This window comes from Pinus tabuliformis, chromosome 6, assembly GCF_031772625.1.
Source record: "Pinus tabuliformis cultivar Carrire ecotype Pingquan chromosome 6, CPIR1, whole genome shotgun sequence".
NCBI lineage: Eukaryota > Viridiplantae > Streptophyta > Pinopsida > Pinales > Pinaceae > Pinus > Pinus tabuliformis.
In genome coordinates, this window is record NC_142292.1 from 1,796,565,685 (window position 1) to 1,796,590,889 (window position 25,205).

Below are 25,205 nucleotides of genomic sequence, written 5' to 3' on the forward strand. Positions count from 1 at the left end.
GTCACAAATAATGTAATCTACAGGTGTAAACAAAAAAATCTGAGGATATTGGTCTCATACTTCTCTGAGAATCGCTGAGAAGCATTTCTCCCTTATATCATTAGCTGCATTATAATCTATTAGGTCATAGATACATTATCCATTCATTTACAAATCAAAACACGAGGAGATCCATACATCATCATTGTCATAATACATGCTTATAACTAGCATAAAACCAATATAAATATCAAGGATACATCAACCATAGAATCCACATATAAACCAATATATTTACATATAATATATGAAGGAAAGAAAATCTTATTAATGAATGCAAAATCCAACCTAGGATGGGACTACCATGTTCCACCCAACCATAGAATGCTTGAGTCAATTCTCTCTTCACCCCCATGCCATATTCCAAGCATGAATGTGGAATTAAACCAAAATAACCAACCAGGGCATCCTGAGTCTAAACCACCTCACCCTCATTAATAGAAACCAGGCTTTACCACAATCCACACAGGATCACTAGGCCAAAATAGTAAACATGTAATAACAGGCTTTACCATGATCTCCACTAGATCACTAGGCCAACGACAACATGGATGCCACTGAATTTATCCACCTACACCATGAGTAATTTTCCTATATCCTAGTCTCTTAGGCTTTATCGTAATCCATAGTCTGATCTAAGGATCACTAGGCCCTAAATTGAGACTCCACCCTCTAGGCTTTACCATATATCTCACCATTCACTGGCAAGGATTCCTAGGCTTAATCAAGGGCAAACACCTCTAGGATTTATTGTATATCCCGCTATTAACTGTTGAGGATTCCTAGGCCCACTGAGGCACACAATACCTGGCTTTACCACAACCCACAGTCTGGTTCAGGGATCACTAGGTCAGTGGCTTTACCGTAATCCATAGTTCAATCAGGGATCACTAGGCCATGTGTTCTTTCTTTCAGAGATCCACCTCACTCAACTTCGAATCCATCCAACAATCCATCTCAACTAAAAATGAGAACACCATCACACCATGGCTATTAGGAAATGGAAAGGATAGGTTGAATACACTAACACACCTAGAAAAACCCATGCCATAACAACAAAGAACCACATGCAATACCATGCATGACAACTCTAGCAAGGAAATCACACATGCAAATTGATGCCTCCAAAGAATCTTGTTGTATCTACTTGATCCTGCTCTTCCTCGCTTGCTCCTTCCTTCCTCTTTCCTTCTTTGCATTTCTTGATCCAATGCCAAAATGCTCCAAGAAAACTCTAAGTGTCTAAGAGTGAGTGAGAGAGAGAATAATGAGAGTGCTCCAAAACCAAACTAACAAAAGGTACCAACTGATCGTCAGAAGCCTTTTTCTCAATTAGACCTCTATTTTCTTCATTTTTCATTATTGTCCTTCATTTGCCTCCTCACATGCAACCTGTGACCTTTCTCCTCCCTTTTCTCCTAATTTCCATTATTTTCATAAATAAATTTGCCAAAAATGCCATTTTTCCTTTCCAAAGCCTTAACCATTTCCTTTGCTAATTTTCTTATCCATAATAAACCAATGAACACCCGCACTAGGATGTTTTTCCCAACATTTGGCTTGGATTAAGTGTCCCATCAACCGTGGTTATTATTTTTCCTTTATTAACTTTTATTACATGAAATTTTCATCAGGGTTGTTACACGGAAAGAGGAGCGGGACAAAGGGCACCCTTGGTGAATCCCTCTCCCAGCTCTGAAGAAAGGAGATGATGCCCCATTGATGAACACTGCAAAAGAAACTAAAGTCATACATCCCATAATCCAGTTGATATAGGGGACCTCAAAACCCACCTGAGTGAGAATAAGGCGAATAAAAAGCCAATTCACATGGTCACACGCCTTAGATAAGTCCAGCTTAAAAATATCCGACTTCAAATTCTTAGTTTTGATGCTGTGAAATCCTTATTGTGCCACCCCTATGGATTCATGAATTTGTCTACCATCCAAGAAGACAAATTGTTCACAATAGATAGAATTAGAAAGGATGGCCTTAATCCTCAAGGCAATCACTTTGGAAATGATTTTGTAGATGCAGTTAAATAGAGAGATAAGGATGAAGTATTCAAAGAGGAGGGGTTATCATCTTTTGGGATCAGAGTGATGAAAGTTATATTGAAATTTGGTAGAATATGACCCTCCTATTTGGATTCATTTATCACCTGCAAAAGATCCCCTCCAAGAAGATCAAAGAGCTCCTAAAAAATTTAATTATCCATCCATCAATGCTAGGGCTCTTGTCTTTCTGGAAGCTGCACATGATAGATTTAATTGCATCAACTGAAACTTCATCCATAATATTATGAATTTCTACCTCTGCCAGAAACATGGGGAAGTTATTTGCAACAATTGTGGTTCCTATGGGCGCAAAAAATAATCCGTGAAAATGGTCCCTGCCCATATTAGCTAGTCCTTCAAAATATGAGATCTCCTTACCAAGAGGATCTTCTATTCTCCAAAATGTATTCACCATGTTCTGAATCTTGGCATAGGCTTGGAAAAACTTTGTGTTTTCATCCCCTTTCTCAAGCTAAATGGCCCTGCTTTTCGGTCTCCATTCCTCTTCTTTGGAAGCCAATAACTCCTTCCTCCTTGCAATTAACCTTCCCAAAGATTTCTTAGAGGTCTGATCATGAAATCCTTCATCTCTTCAATCCAATAAAAGGAGGAGTTGATTTTCGATGGAAATCATCTCCTCGTCCTCCCTGATTTTCTTTTGAGAATCCTAAGTCTTGGTCAAGGATTTTATCGGTGTTAGGTTTGCAATGAATTTTTGAGTCGCTGAAGAGTTTGTGTTCACATCAAAGGTTCTCAAATTGTTTTTTACCAAATAAAGGAAGGATTCGTCCTTGATCCATTCAACATTCATTTTGAAAGGGTTGGTCAGCTTGGAGGAGTTCCCTTTCAGCTCAAGGAGGATAGGAGAGTGATAAGAAGCTCCCCCCACACCAACCCATTGTTGAAGGAGACTAAGTTGGTGCATCAGGGCCTCATCAATTAGGAACCTATCAATACGCTTAGCCACTCTATCTTACGCGACCCTTGATTCCTCTAAGTAGGTTTCAATCTGATGGGTTGTAAATAAATGAAATTGGAGGATGATAAATGATGTAAGAAAAAATTGGATAGAGAATATGGTCTGGCTCACTCACCCCATGATTCAACAACTCATAGGTAGAAATTGAGATCTCCTCCCAATTCTATTAGTAATCAAGGTTCCTAAAAGGCTAGAACAGAACCTCACCTGCTCTTCATTCGAACCATAGATATTAAGGAAAGTGAACCTCCTCCCCAAATCCACCGAAAATCCCTCCATCCTGAGACCAAAGGGGATACTCCATATGCTATTGGCATGGATTTTTCAATAGTCTCATCCCAGAGCCATCCCCCGAGAACAACCCCTCACATCTGAGCCAAAAAATTTCCAGAAAGGGAGGGATTTTTCTCAGAATTCGACAATGCATTCCCCTTCCCCAAGTGTTTCCTGCAGAAAGATAACCTTGGGATTCTCCACCTGAATGACTCTTTTAAATGCAAGCATTTTTTGGTGGCTTGCTAGCCCATGACAATTGAAAGACAAAATAATCATTGGATCAATTCACACTGGGCCATCAAATCTCTAAGGGCCTTATCCATGGAAAATTGTTTGTCATAACCTAGCTCCTCCCTAGCTCTAACTTGGGAAAGAGAGGTGTTTGATTTTTGTTCACTTCCTTTCCCTGGAAGGGGCGGTCTAGGGATGGAACCAAGACCTCCAATTGAAATATATGGAAGGGAAACAATTTTCCTCAACCTAAGGTTATATCGAATGAATTTTATACTAGTCCCTTTTGAGGATTCACAATCAGAGGTTAAGGATGGAGATGCACAACCCCCAACAACTCCTGGAATATCATAGGAGGCTTTGAGAAGAGGTAAGATTGATGTTTTGTTATGGGTGTCTCTCAACATTAAGTTACAAGGATATTTATCCATATTCAAATCCATTATAGAAAAAGGACATGAAAGAAAAGAGTTGGAGATACAGGGGAAAGAAATACCCTGTGAGCCAACCACCCATGACTGGTCAGGGGCCTCGTCCACTACTACTGTAGGAACATATGTTAATCCTGCTTCAGACTTTGATATGGATGCCAACAAAATTGTTTTGTCCAGAATGGTCCGTGACACCCTGACTTCCCTTTTCTCCTCAGATATCGAGTACTATTTATTGCTTCCAAGATGAAAGAATTTCCTCCCCTAAACCACACTGAGAAATACCCTGCCCCTGTGGTCTAAGGAGTAGCCTCATCTCCATTTGGACACCCACACTGGTTTTAACTTTATTGGGAGGCTCTACTACGTTCTGAATACTAAAATTTTATTTTAAAATATTAAATTATAATTTTACAATTTATAATTTCTTAATTTATAGTTAAATTTTATTTTAAAATATATATTAAGAAACAAAATATCATGACAAACATTTTTTACTAGAATTTGTTGTTAGATCTATATTGAATAGATACATTATTATAATACATTTAAACTTTAAATTAAATAATTTTTACTATTTTAAACCAAGTTAGATCCATATTTACCTTGGATTTATCAAGCATCAAGAGGGATCAAATCTCTCGAGGTGCTAGCCTCTTTATTGACTGCAAAACTTGAGGAAAGGTTTGCACCTCGAGGGATTTGATCCCTCTTGGTGCTTGATAGATCTGGGGTTAAGATCGATCTAGGTTAGTTTCAGTTATGTGTGGCCATGGAAAATTTGTTGAACATCTAATTATTATGATCATTTTAAATATGCTAAATATTTGTAAGATTAATACATTCATTTTAATTTTAAATTTTCTCAATTACCTCATATTGTTGAGATGATAGAGACAATTAATAACTTGAATGATGAAAAATGATGAAATAAAAATTTTGAATGCAACGTGACAATGTAACAATGTTAAATGATATAAAACTTGAAAATAAGAATGTAGTCATTTACAAATAGTCTTAATTGTGATCAGTCTCAAACTATTTTCTTATATTGTTCTTATTGTCACACCTATTTATTTTTCCATCTTTTCATATAGATCATATGAAAAGGAAGGTTGAAATCGTAGACCATTCAAATATTTAACTTGAACTATTGTATTAAATGGCATACCTCATCTCTCTTGCTCTTTGTTGGTTCTAAAACTACTTCTAATGGGAACCAATAGAAAATGCATTCATTGAGGATTCTGAAATCCTCCCACTTTAGTTGCCTCAGGATGACCTCTTGTACACCACATGGGGTATTCCCAGGTTATAGTTATATGATTTTTAGAATGAAAATAACATAGGGTCAGTTAATGATCATATGAGACATTTTAATTATAATATGGCTTAAACAGAAGAAACTTCAATCACTAACGGTCGATGAACGATATAAATCATGCATCAAAGACAAATACAACAAATACAACAAATAGAAAGAAAAAGTAAAGCAAGAGAAGCCAACCACAAATACAAATATAAATATAAATACTTGGGACACAAAAGTTGACTTAAAGATAATATGCAAGAACAATGCAACACGTAAAATTGTTCTTTATTTCCCAAGTTATTTCCATAATAACTAATGAACTCATAATAAATATCAGAACCATTAAATTGAAAAAATCAACATGAGAGCATAGTGATTTTAAGTTCCATTGATATCACAAACACAAAAATATCATACACACTATAGAGGAAAGAAGACCCAACAATTTTAAAGTAGCAAAAGATTGCTCTCAGCCCCAGTGGCAAGCTCGTGAAGCATATCCTTCAATCAAATGCTCAATATTTCAGTCACTTAATTCTATATAAATATCAGAACATCAAGGAACTGAATTAGACAAATACTACTAAATGTGAAACAAGTCGTACATTCAACGTGTTTTAAATTGTAACCTTCTCTATCTCTACACAGAGCATTGATAACCAAGTGGGGAGATACAACCTCTCCATTGTGTATTAACAAACAACAAAGATCTTGTTCAATAGCTTTTAGTTTGTCACACAACTCCTCATTCGATATCAACCAATTATCCTTCCCCCAAAAGGAAGGAACTCCAAACCTGCCTAAATAATTCCACTCAAATTTGAAATGCTCGATCTCTTTAGTAACCTTCTCAAACTCTTCCTTCATGAGTTGCATGGAGTGACGCTTCTATTTAAACATGTACAAAGATAAAATGCATTCATCTCTTGTGGCAATGTTCATTTGAGCCAAGGTATCATCCTCAAGGGTATTAATAAAATCAATGATTTGATTAATATCCTTCAATATTTCCTCAAGCACTGAGGAAGTACTCTTGGTTTCCAGGGTGGAACTTTTAATTATTCCCTTTTCATAGCTAGGGAGAATTACTATATAAGATTGCATTGGTGACATTTTCTTATTTATCTCTCTCCATATCTCCTTCTTCGCATGTACAAGAACCCACCTCCCAGTGGTGTTTACTTTGATCGCCTCCTATAAGTATTTAACTTCATTTTGTTTCTCTTTGATTGCATTATGCATTTCCTCCATCATGGAATTTTTGCGTTGCAATTATGTTTCTTCCCTCTTTTCAACACTTTCTTTCTCACCTTTCACTTCATTGAGTTCGTGCTATATTTGTGAAATTTTAAGCTGCAAGGAATTCTAGCCTTCTGTGTCTAATATTTGAGGCGTAGTGAGAGCTTGATCAACAATGGTATTATATTATTTAATTATCTTTAAGTGTTGTTATTCCTTTGCTGCAAATTGCTCCTTCAATATTTCTAATTGAGCATGTTTTTCGCTGAATTCCCTCTCATTAGATTTTAAGGATGTCTGCATTTCTCGCAACTAATTTTCTATTTATTCTTGCCTTTCATAGGCTCGTATCAAAACATGAACATCATAATTAGGTATCTTCATTATATCCTGCAAAATTTTCACCTATTTTTCTTTTTCATCTAACAACTTTTTAAATGGCCCAATTTCCTTGGACTACCTGGATTGTCGAATTATAGTATCCTTTAACTCCCTAATTCTATTAGCTCTGGTTCTCAGAGCCACTCGTGCTATGTGAAGTTGTTCAGAAACTATTTCCATCATGGCTTGCATTTTCCTATTGCCTATTGTGGAATCTAGTAATAGTCTAGCAACGATCCCCCCCATCTGTCTATGCCAAATTACCATGTCCAAATCAGATAATTTACTTAAAATTATAGCCATCAAGGAAGTGCGAGAACCTATTAGTTGTTGGCTCTCATTCACCTCTAGATATACCACTATAAGGTTAAATGTTTTTGTTTCAAAATCGACATAAGAAATGAGCCTAGGTCTGACTGTGGGGGTCATGTCTTTCAGTACTGTCTCCTCCACTAACTCGACTTGTTGCGGTAGCAACATTAATTTTGTGTCAGTCGTGTGTTTTGAATCCCTTTCCATAAAAATGTGCCTAACGTCTAATGTTTTTGCACCAGAATCTTTCAGTTGAGTTTCATTGATAGTCTACTACATTTCTTTGCTTAATTGATCGATGTCTTATTCGAATGCCTCAATGTCCACATCACCTTCCCTTTATTTTACATGACATAGGGTTCCCTCCTAATCCAGAATATCATATTTTATTTTCATAATTGGAGCAAGTGTTACAGTATGTGATGGCACAATTTTTTTCTCCAGAACTCAAACTTCAACAAATATCAGATCATGGTTTTGTGTTTCCTTGTCATTTTTTAGTACGTGAATCTATTTTGCAGCTATATGAATCAATAATTGAATATGACAATAGGTGGGCAGAGATTGTTTGCCATCTTTTCTATCTCTAGTTTGTTTTAATGATTATACGCTGATAACCCTACTTTTTTTCTTAAACCAGAAAGTACAATGGATGGGTCATAATGCCAACATTCATTATGCAATAGTCCAAATGATAACATTTTACTTTCAATTATATGTATTCCATTTTATTTTTAGCAATAAGTGGTGGAACAGAGTATGGATAACTAAATAATGCCCCATTTTTCTTTGATGCAAAGTGAGATTCATTAACTGATATTATTTGTTGTAATACTTCATAAGAAAATATTAATGGGGTAATAAACTTGGACAACCAGAAAGGCTCCATATAGTCTAATCAAATAAAACCTCTCTTATTTAGTAAGCCTTAAAATTCTTCTCTGCTCCTTAGAAATTCTATCTAATGCTTCTTCGACAAGTTTAATTCTCAACTAAAAGATAAAACAATCAACGTATTGTTTATAGGAATTGGGGATACACCCTGGGTAGATAATATCAGTCCACTAATAAAATTGTTTCTCAAATTCATTCTCATCCTTGACATTAGTGAGGAGTAAGGTAGATAAAAAATAACCAGGGTAATTAAATAAAACTAGATGGACAAGATATGTGTAGTGGTGATAGGATTTAAAAGGAATAGTGGTGAAGAGGTCAACTATTATAACTGCCCCGACCAAATATTTAGGGAAATTAATCCCCACTTTATTAGGATTTAGAGTAAGAAGTCGAATGGCTAGAAAAATAGACTCGTTGATTTTCAAATCATCAGCTAAACCAAAAATAATAGCACAAAGCGATGCTAAAGTCTGGTAAAAGAGTTTCAATAGGTTAACATGCAGAGGGAATTCCAGTTTCTGAATTGGGTTAGGGTTTTGGAGTAATATTTTAAGGAATTCAACTTTTTCTTCCTCAGCCCACGTGATAAACTCTTTGTCTATCCCTATATCAGTAATATCTATCCCAGAAGCTGGTATCCCTAACATTTTTGACATCATTTCCTCATTAATTTGGAGAAATATTTTAGGGTTTATAGGAGAGGTGATGGTCTAAGTGTTAGAGTTGAAATATTTAGAAAGAAAAATAATTGATTCTGGTTCAAAATATATAGGAGGAAGCGTAGGTTCTAAAACCCCAGACGTCCTAAGACACTGGTCTTCCTGAGAGCTATGCGAGGGAGAATTTACGGTTTTCTTTAAAGTAAGGACATCCATAACAATACGTCGTGGGAAGACTGAATGTTTAATGTCCTTATGGATAAACTCCTGACAATGCGATCAGAACCATTTGGACTAGAAATAATTTGATTGCTTGAAAAAAAAAGAGAGTAAAGATAAGCTCGCCAGGGAAAAGAGAGAGTTTAAAAAGTATGTCGTTTGCGGCCTAATGAGTAACCACAAACCGTTGATTTGTTTTGGGGTGCAACTAGATTTATATATTTTCCCAATGATTATGTGTGCTCTCACTATATAAATATGGGTTATCTAAAGTTTATGGCACGAACTAATCTATCATAAAGGTGTATTGAACTTTAGACATAGGAAAAAAGGGAGGGTTTGGTGATAATAACAAGCTCCAACTGGGGATGATGCTCCCCTGTGGAGAATCAAGAATGCAAACCACATGCCTTCCCGTTGGGTTATGGACTCTCATTCTCAAATGATGGCGTAAGTGTATCTAATGGGATTGTCCTACACAAGGGGAAAAAATTTGTACCAATTTGTGTATGAGTGTACCCACTTAGAGATGACATGAAATGATTTTGGAATTAATTAAAAAAAATACTAAAATGATTAGAGTTTGTATTAAACAATTTGGCCACCTTTGTGGGGGAAGCTTAATGCTTACATAATTCTTGAGTGAAAATTCCTTCTCAAAGTCAAAAGGATGGGAGATACTTCAGGAGCGCATGGAGCTAGGCGTGAAGCCCTTCACACGAAGATGGATAGACTAATAAACTTGGTGGAGGCCATAGATATTTGAGTAACTATGATTGAAGAGAAACTGGCTATATTTCTAAGAATTCACAACACAATCCATGAAGCATGCGCAAGAGAGGTTGTTGGGAGCACGCCTTCCGCAAACTCGGGAAACCTTTGAGAAGGAGTGACTGAATTATCGGACTAAATGGCCAGAGCTTATAATTGAGGGTTATTTTTGTAAATTTTGGACTTTAATGAGTAATCTCAGGTAAAGAAAATTTGAGCTCTATAATATTTTGTTTTAAGTATTTTTTATGGACACGATAGAGTTAGTTTTAAAGAATGATTGTTAAAACTTCTATGAATCAATATATAAGTTGAAACTTTTTATAATTCTTGAATGCAATGAATTCTATGATTCAAGCCAAATGTGGAACATTTACCAGTATTTAAATGCTTATATATTATATTTTCGATAACAATGCTTTTATAATGGACAAGTGAGTGATTTAATGTATAGTAATGTTATTTTTCTTTTCAGAGAATATTATTCAATGATATATGAATGCCGAATAGTCAGGAGACCAGTGCATCTCAATTAGTAATAAGATAATCGAGGCCATGTTACTTTACATTAATTTAAAGTATTATGGATGAAGGTAGTGTTGTGTTGGGGTTTAATATGATTTATGTAATTTAGTATCATGATAAAAAATATCATGTTGTGCTATTAAAAGTGGTAATATAGATGGTAAGAGATGAAAATTCTCTGGTGGACATCCCTTTCATGTAATTTCACATTGAACATTGCTTTGCTATTAGTGAGAATCCATAGCCTCATTGGAGTCATTCACTACTTCTCAATAGATATTTTCATGCCTGAATTGTTTGACCTTACATTAGTGGCTCTCCATGTATCTTATTAAGGGACAATGGGTTTTTGAATTGCTTATATTTAGCTTTAGCTTTTTGCTGGGTACAATGGGAAGATAACACACTGGGAATTCCCCATGCCACTAGTGTCACTCCATTTCCAGCGAGAATCCATATCCCCTGCAGAGTCACTAGCATACCATGTAAGAGATCATTATACAAGAGACTGGGTAGGTAATACACTAGAAGACTAGTACCACTGACATTTCTATGCTTCCAACAAGTGTTCATAGCCTCGACGGAGGTATCAACATACCCCACTCTAAAAGGAACAAGTATTGATGTGATATATGATATGGTGGTCGAAATTCAACCATGGAGGAGGGAAAGAAAAGTCATTTACAACCCAAATTGAGGGTTTTCATCAACATATAATATCTAACAATATTTTAATTATATATAATCATATTAAGGTCTCCATTGAACTGGATTATGATGTTAATATTAGTTTTCAGATTATAATGATTCAGTTAGAGAATTAAAAATCAATAGACTACCATATCCGTTGAATAATACAACCATATACATTGTAGTTGTTACAACACTTATCATTACCATTATATATATATAATAACCAACTATTGAGTTTATGTTTCATTTCTAATCCTTATGCGAGGGCTTCACATTCAACTATGTTATTAGTTGTTTCAAAACTTAGTTTAAAAGGAAAAGTCGCACTCGGCTGATTTGGGGGGATTAAAATTGTTCTTGTTCCTGACCCAACCTTGGAAGATGCTCCATCAAAGAATATTTTCCAGATGGTGTTTGAGTCAGTCAATGGAATAGGCACCAATTTATTTTCTTCTATAAGGGTCTTATTTTCATCAAAAAGAGTGAGAACGAAATTTCCCATATTATCATCAAAGGCATAAACAGGGGAATTCTCTGGGTATTTTTTAGAGTTGGTCGTATATGTTAATCTTGATTCTCTATATAGTCAACAAGTGCCTCCCCAAAATATAGGGATAGTGGCACACGAGAGATATAATTATAAAGTACCACCTAATTTCATACCCCTACTCCTTGAAAGGAGCATTCCATAATTAGGTGGGACGTCATATACCACCACATCCATTACTATAATTTTAATGGGTACCTAGGCCAAAAAAATTACTATATCCTTGATTACCCCAAGGAATTTGACCATACAGGAATAAAAAAAGTATAAGTCGTTACACTCCCAGGTAATATCTAACCTAATTTCTTCCATGATCTCTTTGGGTGTGAGATTATGGGATGCCCTAGAATCTAACATGCAATTATGTAACGTCCAGTCATGGATTTTCAAGCCAATATAGAAAGGAGGGACTAAACTACCATCCCTTTCTGCCTGAGGCTCAATAGTAATTTTGGGAGCATCATCTTGAATATTAATAACATCTGTAAATTCCATCTCTTGCATTAGAGCATGGGAGTTTTTTAGGAAGGTATTAATCTCTTTCTTGTAAGCGGGAACCTTTATGATTTCAGTAAGTGGCATATGATTTTAATTTTATTTAATTCATTTTGGAGACTGAATCTAGGAATTGATTGAGGCTAAGAATCATGAGGCTTAGGCTCATTAGATATGTTTAGTTTCTTATTAGGCCAAGGAGAGGCTTGAGATGGGATTTCCTTTTGAAGTGTGCACTCCTTCCTAGGTCTAAGGTTGTATTTATGCTCAAATTGTGCCTCTAAATATTTAGTAAAGTGATGAAGTTTTAGATTCCAAAATTTTTGTTCTAAATAGTCAATTGGTTCTTAGGCACATTCATCGAGAGAATGAATAGAATGTATATTGGGATACTCCTCCTTCGGATTCATGAGTTGACTAGATACCTCATCGACATACTCTTCAATAAGGTTAGTTTTATTCCTTAGGGGAGGTTGAATAGGAAGGTCCTCCAAATGATTTCCTTTCTGTAAAATTTGGAGGGGATTGGGATGATGATAAGGAGGTTGATTCCTAGGAGGATAATTTAGATTTCTATTAGGAAAATTTGGTGCATTAGGTTAATAGTTTTGCTGAGATAAAGGGTTCTAAGGAGTAAGGGGAGGTGCCGTATTTCCAATTTCTAGTCATTGAATTTTATTTGTTAGAGATTTAATGAGCTTTGCAATCTCCTCGATCTTCTTCTCCTATGAAGACAAAGAGCTTGGGAGCTGGGGGGAAGGATTTACAACTTTATTATTTCCAATAGAATGGTTATCTCTAGCACCTCGCTTTCCAGTAGCGATCAAATTACCCTCACATGTGCAAGCCTTGGCATGTGTGTCAACTATGGTCAAGGGTTCTCTTCCTCAAAGTGCATAAGAAAGAACATCATAAAATGTTGAGGAATATGCGACTATTTCTGCAGTGTCAGACAGAAAAACATGAACTGGTAATTGGTTATAGAATTTCATAAATCATTTATTAAATTCTGAGACCGATTCACCAGGTTTCAATTTTAAAGAAGCAAATTTAGTAAACCATAGTTGATTTATATTTTTAACATCGAACTATTTGACTAACATATTGACTAAACTATCCATCATATAGATGTGGTTTGGGGGAAGAGTCTGAAAAAATTTCCTTGCCTCACCCTTGAGACTCTAGACAAAAAGTATCATACAAATGTCATCATATTCCGCAGCAAGGTTCTCTCAATAGTCTTGAAAGTTGACTATGTGTTCCTCAATGGTACGTTCCCCTTCATTATCAAACCTAGGTAAGATTTTATCATATTTAGGTGGGGAAATATCATGTAGAGGCCCTATAAGATTCAGGAGTCGATAACAAACATTTACCCAATAATTCATGGTTGGGGGAGAAGGAGGAGAAGGGGGAAAAGATTGATAAGGCGCAACAAGAATACTACATTGAGGTGTAAAATGAATGGATACAGTCTGGGTCTTGGTCAAAGAGGTTGATGTTGAAGCTAAGGGATCATATTCATAGTTAGGATCGAGAGGCCTTAAGCTCTCTTTAGGTATAGGATTAGGAGATAATGGGTGAATTTGTCTAAATTTTGCAAGTTGTATCCTCCTATTGGCGATGGTTACCAAGAGTTCTTGGTCTTCTAAAGGGGTATGATGTAAATCTGAAGTTGATAGGGTTATTCTTTTAGGAGAATACATATTTAGAGTCACCAATTATGAATGTAATTTATCACTATTACTTTTTATCTTGTACTATTTATTTATTTTTAAACGTGAAAAATTAAAACATAAAGGCATGTGTAATAAGAATACCTGGTCAAATGGAAAATGTGCACATTCATCGCATGATCAGGGCCTTGGTTGTTGCCATCATCTTGGAATGTTAGGGTTACGTCGCACAAGTTTGTCTTCCTGAGCTAACACCTACCAATTTTAGCAAACCTCCTCAAGAGTACGAGAAACTTACAAGGTAAGATCATATAAACCATTTAGAATGCTACATTGATAAGCCAGACTGAAAAGAATGTGCAGTTGTACAAGATCATGGATATTCATTAAGAAAATTCTAATAAGTCATTCCCCAACAATGATTCTTGAATAATGTTGATTCTCAAACTGTTCCTAATGGGAACTGCTAAAAAATGCATTCGTTGAGGATTCTGAAATCCTCCCACTTTAGGTGCCTTAGGTTGACCTCTTGTACATGACCGGAGGTATTCCCTAGTTATAATTATATGATTTTTAGAATGCAAATAGAATATGAGGCAATGTAGTAATAATATGGATTAAACACAAGAATATTAAATCACTAACGCTCGATGAATGATATACTCATGCATCAAAGCTAAATCTAGGAAATACAACAAATAGAAAGAAAAATCAGTTAAAGGACACTTATTCCAAGCTAAATGTTGGGAAAAGATATCCTAGTGGGCATCACTAGATGTGTTTATGGATAAGGGAAATTGGCAAAGGCAATGGCTAAGGCATTAAAAAGGAAAAAAGGTATTTTTGGCACATTTATTTATGAAAATAATGGAAAATAGGAGAAAAGGAAGGTGAAAGGTCACAGGTTGCATGTTTGGAGGAAACTGAAGGAAAATAATGGAAAATGAAGAAAATAAAATCCTCATTGACAAAAAGGCTTCCGAGGATCAATTTGTAACCTTTTGTCATTTCAATTTTGGATCTCTTTCATTATTCTCTCTCTCTCACACTCTTGGACACTTAGAGTTTTCCTGGAGCACTCTAGATTTGGAGAAAAAGAAGGGAAACACAAGCAAAGGAAGGGCAAGGAAAGGAAATAAAATAGAAGATCAAGCCAGAAAGAGCAGGATCAATCAGCTTCAGCAGGAATACTTGCAAGTAACATATTGCATGTGTGATTTCCTAGCTGGTTTTTATATGCATGGATTTTCATGTTGGTATATGGTTCTCTTGTTGTCAGTGGCATGGTTTTGTCGGGTTATGAGAGTGGTTTTCAGCCTTTGGTTTCCTTTTCCAGATAACCATGGCATGATGGGATTGTTTTCTCGGTTTTGAGCTTTGGAATTTCTAAATGGTTTTAGAATCCGGGGTGGAGGGGTCTCAGGAAAATTCCCAGAAGCCTAGGAGTTACTTGATTGTTTGGTGGGATACATGGTAAACCTTGAGGGTGGTGTCTCGGTTTAGGACCTAGTGATACAGTGGGGATTGTAGTAAAGCCTGAGAGACTGGTGTCTCGGTTTAGGGCCTAGTGTGTAATAGCCCTGGTTAAAAACTCATGTAAAAATATATAATGGCACGTTGATGGGACACGTATTCCAAGCTAAATGGTGGGCACGACATCCTAGTGGCTCTTCATTTGGTTGTTTATGGCTAAGGAAATTGGAAAAGGCAATGGCTAAGGCTTAGGAAAGGCATGAGGCATTAATTGCCATTTTATTTATGAATATAATGGAAATTATGAGAAAAGGAAGGTGAAAGGTCACGAGTTGCATGTGAGGAGGAAATTGAAGGAAAATAATGGAAAATGAAGAAAATAGAGGCCTCATTAATAAAAAGGCTTCTGAGGATCAGTGAGTAGGACTTGGTTAGTTCATTTTTGGATCTCTTTCATTATTCTCTCTCTCTCTCTCTCATACTCTTGGAGACTTAGAGTTTTCTTGGAGCACTCTTTGAGAGTGTGGCACACTTGGATTTTTGGAGCAAGAAGGAAAAGGAAGAGTAGGAAAGTGCAAGAAGGCATTGGAATCAACATCTACATCATATTTTCTTGTAGGTACCAAGTTGCATGTATGTTTCCTTCACTATTTTTGGCATGCATGGACATGCATGTGGTTTCTTGGTTGCGATCTGTCATTGGCATGGAGGATTTCCTGGATTGACAGTGGATTGCCTAGCCTTTCAATTTCCTGGATATGTGGGTTTATTTGTTAGAAAATTATATATTACAGAGCAATGGAACACATAAAATATATTGTGGAAATATAAACACACAAAAATGAATAAAACAAGAGAGACACAAATATACATGGTTCACCCAGTTTGGGCTACATCCACGAAGAAATAGCCAGTCCTTACTTTTATATTATCCAACAAAATGAAGTGATACAACTTACAACATATCCATTGTAATTCCCTCTTCACTCTCACACAATCTCCTCTTTCTTTCTCACTTAGAATACAAATATATGTAGACGCAATACAATTCCCTCATATATAGCGAGGGGTTGCCTTCTAGGGAAAAAAACCCTAAAATCAACATAACTTCTACCGTTAGATATCCACCTAATGAACAACCCAGATTGACTACGAAATTACAACATTTTACAAGGCAATTTTACATCTATTTTTAGCTTCGGGGTGTTGCCTCCAATCCCCCACTAGGGGGGGGGGGGGCTCCTAAAGATCGTTGCCGCCCCCCTGGAGCCCCCTTACAGTGCAAATATTACGGGTGGTGTTGCCGCCACATTATGAACTGGGGTCCAATGCGGTGATACCTTTGAATAAAGAAGATAATCAAGCTCCACACCCAACAATCTCCCACTTGGAGACTGATTATAACAACTCCACCACCGCTTCATTTGCTGGACAATGACTTCAGTTTGGACCTGGATGTTTCTCATCTTCTTCATCATACTTGAAGACCAAGTGAAACTGAGTAGAATCTCAGTTTCTTCCTGGTTACAACTTTTGTTAAAATATTTGCAGGATTCTGGCTAGTGTGTATCTTTTCCAGCTTCAACTGTCCATCTTCCAACATTGACTGTATGAAATGGTACTTGAGCTGTATATGTTTAGACTTGGAATGAAGTGTAGAGTCCTTTCCAAGAAGTATGACACTCTGGCTATCATTGTATAACCTGCCCAACTCCTGCTTTTTACCCAATTCATCCAGAAACCTTTGTAACAAAATCATTTCTTTACTAGCCTCTGTAGCAGCAACATACTCTACTTCTATTGTTGAGAGTGCAACAACACTTTGCAATTTTGAAACCCAACTGATAGATGTTCCACCTACAGTAAACACATACCTTATTGTGCTCCTCCTGTTATCTCTATCACCCACCATGTCTGCATCAACATATCCCTATAGAGAAATGTTTGAACCACCAAAGCATAATTCTTGATTTGTGGTACCTCTCAAATGCCTAAGAATCCACTTCACCACCATCTAATGTTCTTTTCTTGGATTTTTTTCATGTACCTGTTTACAACTCCCACTGCATGTGCAATATCAGGCCTTGTGCAAACCATTGCATACATTAAGCTTCCAACTATTGATGCATATGGAACTTTAGACATATAAGCCATTTCTTCTTGAGTCTTGGGACACACCTCCTTACTTAGTTTGAAATGGCTAGCCAAAGGTATACTAACTGGTTTTGCATTTTGCATATTAAATCTTTTCAACACCTTTTCTATGTAATCACTCTGAGACAATGTTAATTTTTTATTTTTCATGTCTCTAGTTATTCTCATACTTTGTTTTGCAGCACCCAAATCCTTCATTGCAAATGAGTTTGCCAATTTTCTTTTGAGCACATTTATTTCCTGCATGTTTCTAACCTGCAACAAGCATGTCATCTACATACAATAACAATATAATATAGCTTCCATCATTTTGTCTTTTGAGATAAACACAATGATCAGAGTGACATCTAGTATAACCTTGTTTAGACATGAACCTATCAAATTTTAGATATCACTTCCTTGGAGCCTATTTTAAGCCATACAGGATCTTCTTCAACCTGCACACTAGTTTCTCCTTTCCTTTTACCTCATATCCTTGTGGCTGCTGCATATATATCTCTTCCTCCAAATCCCCATGGAGAAAGGCTGTCTTTACATCTAGTTGCTCAAGATGCAAATATTTAGCTGCTACTAGACTTAAAATAGTTCTTATTGAAGTCATTTTAACAACAGGAGAAAATATATCATAAAAATATATACCCTTTTTCTGTGCAAACCCCTTCACCACAAGTCTAGATTTATACCTTTTTATACCTCCATCTTCTTCCTTCAACTTGTAAACCCATTTATTTTTCAATGTTGTTTTACATGCAAGCAACCTGACTAAGTCCCAAGTCTGGTTATGTGCTAAGGAATCTATCTCTTCTTTCATGGCTTGCTCCCACTTCTTCCTGGTTTCTACCTGCACAGCTTTTTCATAACATTCTGGTTCACCAAAATCAGCTAGCAATACATAATATAATGAAGGAGAGTGTCATTTAGGGGGTCTACTTATCCTGGTAGATCTTCTAACACCACTTTCAGGTGTTTGAGGTGCTTGTTGTTGTTGTGGTTGCTGTTGTTGTTTTGGTTGTTGATCATTATGATTTTCAGGCACCGTCACCTTTGATCTCATCAAGCACTGTGTATTATCTGTTTTCTTTTTCTCGTTTCTTTTCCTGCAACTGATCCTTATACACCTTTTCATTGAATATGACATCTCTGGTTCTAATGATTTTGTGTTTTTCATAATCATAAAAGAAATAATGAAAATCATTAACACCATATCCTCTGGAATACCACCATCCAAGGAACTTGAAGGCCCTCTGTTTATTAGATAAACAACAGTATCTACAACATCTGCCCAAAATTGTAAAGGAAATCCTGCATGCAATATCATGCACCTTGCACACTCCATGATTTTCCTGTTGATGCTTTCTAACACACCATTTTCTTGTGGTGTTCCTGGAACTGTCTTCTCTCCGCGAATTCCATTCTCTGAACAATACCTATCAAACTCTTTGCTGTAATATTCACCTCCATTGTCTGATCTGAGACACTTCAACCTTTTTCTTGTCTCATTTTCAACCAAATATTTCCATTTCTTGAAAGTATCAAATACATCAGATTTATTTCGAATACAATAAATCCAGGTCTTTTTGGTTGCATCATCAATAAAACTAACATGATAACGAGAGCCACTAAGAGATGATAGCTGAGTAGGTCCCCACACATATGTATGCACAAGTTATAATTTTTTGCTCTTCTTTTCTTTCCCAACTCTGAGGAATCTGACTCTCTTCTGTTTTCCATAAACACAATTCTCACAGAATTTTAAATCAACATGCTTCAAACCTGGCAACAAATTTCTTGAGTGAAGATTCTGCATCCCCTTCTCATTCATGTGCCCAAGCCTATGCTGCCATAATGTTGTATCTGCTCCTGTAGAGGGTAAAGAATTAACAGAATTAAAAATACCATTGCATAAATACAATGTACCAACCTTTTTTCCTTTTGCTATTACCAAGGCTCCTTTAGTGACCTTCCAGGTTTTATCTATAAAAGTTGTCATACAGGATTCACCTCCCAACTGCCCTATTGAAATTAGATTTTTCTTCATATATAGAACATGCCTTAACTCATTAAATAGCCATTGATTTTTGTTCTATTGTTTTATGAAATCTATACCCATTCCAATGATTTTACAGGGTTTATCATCACCCAATTGAACCTGTCCAAAATCTCCTTGAACATAATCATGAAAATGTTTCCTATCAGGTGTGGCATGGAATGAGGCCCCTGAATCTATGACCCAAGCATCAATAATATTTTATAATGAAAGAATCAAAGCATCTTGTAATACATCACCTGTCACATTCGCTTCATGATTATTTTCTTGTTGCGCATCTCCTTCTTTTCCCTTCCAAGACTTGCAGTCTTTCTTCAGTTGTCCTTTCTTCCCATATTTCCAGCACACTATCACTAATCTGGACTTGGATCTCCCTTTCCTCGACTTACTGCAATATCCTAGGCTCTTTCCTCTTTCCATTTTTATTCCCCTAGTCTCTACAGTCAAAGCATTACCTGATGTCTCACCGGAGCTTTTCCATTGCATTTCCTTGCTAAGGATTGCACCAACAACATCATCAAACTTTAAAGTACTAGATCCAGATACAGAGTTACTAATGGCCATAACTAAACCATTCCAACTTTTTGGTAATGAGCATAGACATAATAGAGCCCTAACTTCATCATCAAAAGTTACCCCTACAGAACTTAACTGACTGGTAACTTTATTGAATTCATTTAAATGATCAACAACAGATCCACCTTCTGATATCTTCATATTAAATAAATGCTTCATAAGAAATACCTTATTTGAGGCCGAGGGTTTTTCATATAGTTTGGCCAATGCCTTCATTAAACCATTTGTTGTCGTTTCTTTTGAAATATTAAAGGCCACCGACATCGCTAAGCATAGCCGTATTGTTCCAAGTGCATTTCTGTCGAGAATATCCCATTCTGTGTTTGTCATACTCGTCGGCTTCTTTGTCTTTCTGCTCAATGGTAGGTATAGATCTCTCTAATATAGATAATCTTCCATATGCATCTTCCATAGCTGGTATTTTTGGCTGTTAAATTTATCGACCCGAAACCTACCATCTTCTACCATTGCTCCCACTCGAACCAAGAACCCTTCTCTCTTGCGAGTTTATCAGCCAAATAACCTTCGGCTTTGATACTAGTTATTAGGAAATTATATATTACAGAGCAATGGAACATATAAAATATATTTCAGAAATATAAACACAAAAAAACGCATAAAACAAGAGAGACACAAATATACGTGGTTCACCCAATTTGGGCTACGTCCACGGAGAAATAGCCAGTCCTTCCTTTTATATTATCCAGCAAAATGAAGTGATACAACCTACAACATATCCGCTATAATTCCCTCTTCGCTCTCAAACAATATTCTCTTTCTTTCTCGCTCAGAATACAGATCTACATAGACACAATACAATTCCATCATATATAGCGAGGGGTTTCCTTCTAGGGAAAAAAACCCCAAATTAAACATAACTTATACCATCAGATATCCACCTAATGAACGACTCAGATTGACTATGAAATTACAACATTTTACAAGGCAATTTTACATCTATTTTTAGCTTCAGGGGCACTACCCCCGATCCCCCACCGGGGGGGGATCCTAAAGATCATTACCGCCCCCCTAGACCCCCCTTTGTAGTGCAAATATTACGGGTAGCATTGCCACCATATTATGAACTGGGGTCCAATGCGGTGATACCTCTGAATAAAGAAGATAATCAGGCTCCACACCCAACATTATTTCATTGTTGTGTTTTTAGTTGGTTCTCATGTTTTCTTAGCTTGGTTGAGTTATTAGTTCCTAGAGCCTTAGTTGGACAAACACTCTAGAGCCCTGTAACAACTTGGGTTGAGTTATTAGTCCTAGAGCCTTAGTTGGCCAAACACTCTACATCCCTGGAACAACTTGGGTTGAGTTACTAGTCTCGTAGCCTTGGTTGAAAAAACGCTCTAGAGCCCTTGGTGGGTTGAGTTACTAGTCCTGGAGCCCTGGTTGGACAAACGCTCTGGAACCTGGTAAAAGTTATGGGTTGAGTTACTAGTCTCAGAGCCTTGGTTGGACAAATGCTCTAGAGCCTGGTGTAAGCTGCGGGTTGAGTTACTAGTCTTGGGACCTAGGTTGGAACAAACACTCTGGAGCCCTAGAAGCTTAGGATAGAGACCGATCCAATGATGGTTTTGTGATGCCCGATTATGAGGTGGAATCACTGTTCGATGGGTTGAGGTGGATGGCTTCTGGAAGCCCTGGATGGTTTTTTTATTGATGTGTTCTATGAGGTCCCACATTCATGCTTGGAATATGGCACAAGGGTGAATGGCTGAAGAGATATTTGGCTTAGCCATTCTGCGATCGAGTAGAATGTGGAAATGCCATCCTGGGTTTCGATTTCGCCTCATTAATGAAAGGTTATTTCTCCTTGTATCTCTATGAGAATTAGGGTGGATTATATGTGGTTCGTATGGTTGTGATTTCATTGGTATTTTTTCCCTATTGTGTTCATTATTTACATGTTTTATGACAAAAGCCATGAATGGCTCTCATCATGTTCTTACTTTTTATTGAATGATCAATATATCTATGACCTAATGGATGAAATGGTAGTTGATGTGATAAGGAGAAAATGCTTCATAACGAATCTTAGATAAGTACGAGACCCTTACGCTATAATCTATTATTTACACCTATAGGTTGCATATTTACTAATTCTTTGACAAAATGTCTGTCATGGCTAGTGGGGGTCTAGTCAAGGTCTTCAACAAGTATTTTCTTTAGTACTATCATTTCCATGTTATTTTATTGATTTATATATATGGTTCAATTTTGGGTAGTGACCTGGGCTCTATGCCTGAAAAGGTTTCTCAAGTCCTAGAATCCTTGAAATAACACTTACAATTTGGGTTTCTGGTCGCTGCTAGGTAAGCCTGTGAGAGAAACTTTGGGTTGTTGTTCGCATGCATGCCTTGTCATGGGGAGAAATTTGGGTTTAATTCATCTAAATGATAGGTTAACTCAGGGTTTGGGTACCTGGAGTGGTGGATTAGCTTCTTGGGGTCCTGAAGCACCCAAGGGAAGTCTGTATGTCATGTTTTCATCGACTCCATTTCCTTAAGGTTACCTAGGAGGTTGAATCATATCAGCGTAGCCTCTCAACGCATGTTTACCCTGGATGGCCCATTACTTGGGTAGATGTGGGAGGAGGGTGTTACCGTAGTGGTATCAAAGCGTGGTTGCGCCTCCTTGGGCTGTGTGTTGATCATGATTTCATGTTGGTTGCATATGTATTCCTTATGCATGTAGCCCAAGTGATTGTTGCATTTGCATGGTGTTGATCATTTTGGTAGTGATGTCTCCATGTGAAGGTTGAAGGTGTTGTCATGGAGTATGTCTTCCTGTGTGTATGGTTGATTATGTAGTTGTTATGCATTTTTGGTCTTGGTTATAGTTATGGATGAATAGTAGGAAAAACATGCCTTGTGAAGTCATTATATGCAATTTAGGTCATCATGGTGCTATTGGTTGTTGTGATGCTAATGTGTTGGTTGTGATAGAATAAGAGATGTAGATCACCATAATGAGGTTGCAGCATTGGACTTTGGGGTAAGAGAAGATCGTCATACAAGTATTATATGTTTGGTATGCAGGTATGTAAGTTAAGGATTGTTATATGCATTAGGTTTATATACATGAGGTTTATGTACATATTTTTTATCCTATGGTTACATACATGATAGATGATAGTTGATTAGTATAGTCATATGCACATGTGTCGGATAGTCATGAATGATAGTGATACATGAATTTTTTTCGCTTATAGATGCATCGGAGTTGAAATGAGTTACAACGCTTAAAAACCATACAAACATAAGCATGAAAAATGAATACAAATAGACATCATCACAAAAGATCATGGCACAGAGATTTGATTATGGAGTTCATCCAATTAGGACTACGTCTTCGAGCCCTGCTCAACAGTGGGGAGGCCTTTTTTATTAAGTTGCATGAAAAGAGAGAAGTACAAGCATATTTATAGATAACCATCCTTATACCTCCTGTTAGCCTCCTGTTGCAACAGGTGTTCATCTTTCATGATTGGCAGTTTTACATGCCAAATATGTCATACTTTGCATGCTGCAATGCTCCATATTTCCAGAAAGAGGTCAAAAAGAGACCATGAAAGTGTGCCAGTCTAAATGCCACTGCTGTATTCCAAATTTTGATGAATTAACCATTTTTGAAGAATTTTCTGTTAAGGGAACTCCGAACAACCTAATCTTGCTTTCCCTAGGTTTCAATTTCTTGTTTTAGAATATAGAGAATGAATATTTGTCCAAACAGTTTAATCTTGGCAGATTTGTAGATAGGTAGAGAATCAAAGGAGCCCAACTGCTTAATCTGGGCCCTTGGTAGAAATAAGTGTAGATTTAGATAGGAAGGCAGTCAAAAGAAAAATTGTAAAGCAGGGTCTGCAAGTCTAAGTGCACCCAAACCAAAAAGAAGAAAAAGTGCTAGGTAAGTAGGCTGGGTAAGTAGTTTTGAGGTTGCAGAATGTTGATCTGTGATCAATTTTGTGTTTCAAAGTGATATTGTACTTCAGATCACAGGTACAAGGCAGTTTTCATTTGGAGGAGCTCGAACGAGGCATGGCTAACTCCCCTTTCTTCTCATTCCCCAAATCACTCACTAATTTCCCTGAAGAGGTCAAGATCTCCTTGATACCTCTTAGTTTCATCATTTTCCATATCATTTGCCTTGGTAAAGATCTCCTTTACTCAAGGAGTGTTCATACTTCCTCCATAAATCATTTTCCCCAAAATAGCCTAAGATTCACACACTTAGCGTTTTCTTATCACTTATCATATTAACTACTAATTTTACTATGTAGCTCCCTATCTGTCTCCCCTTCCCCTACTAAAACTATGTTAATAACTTCCCTATGTATATATCCCCTTCCCCTTGGCACTATAGCCATATGTTTCAAGTCCAGGAAATAGTAGTTCATCTGGGGCTACTACTAACCATCTGCGTCCTAACTAGAGTTAGTTTGACATCTGGCCAGACTAATAACCATTCCCCCTTAACCCTAACCCTACAAATACCCATGTTCCGCCCTTGTCCTAAAGTTTTTCCTGTAAATATCTACCCCGCTCGCTCATAACCCCGTAAACCCACTTTCCTAATGTTTAAACCCCCCCTGCCATATAATAAATTAATCAAATGTGCCGCGGGCCCCGTCCATTATCCCTCCGCCGCCTCATCTGTTCCGCCAGTCGTCCGATCGCTCGCGCCACAGATCTACGGTGGGTGGGTCTTGTCATCTCCGAAGCTGTCGATGGTTAGCGCCCGGGAGACGGGCGATTTTCCCATCGTACTCCCGCCACGCGTCACCCTCTCGACTGTGGCGGAGCCCCCTTTGCCGAAACCACTTCTGCTCACTGCCACTGCCACGTCACCTCCTCCACCGCACTGCCACGTCACCGCCGTACTGCTGATGTCACCCTGCCACGTCACTGCCATACTGGGACCCACTGCTGACGTCATGCTGACGTCATCGTCAAAAAGCGCGAAAGGCGCAAATCGCAGCCCAGGAAGCCCGAAATCAGAATCTGAGGCATTTTTTCATGCGCGATTAGCGCCTAGGCACTAATTGCGCATGGCTATGGGAAACAGGCCAAAATGGAAAGCCCCTTCGTGAATCGGCCTCCAGCATGCCCGAAAGGCGAAAAATGACCAGAATTTCTTCGTGAAGCATTCAGAAAGGGGCAAACACAGTTTTTAAAGCAACAGAGGGCCGAACAGCTGCCATGAAA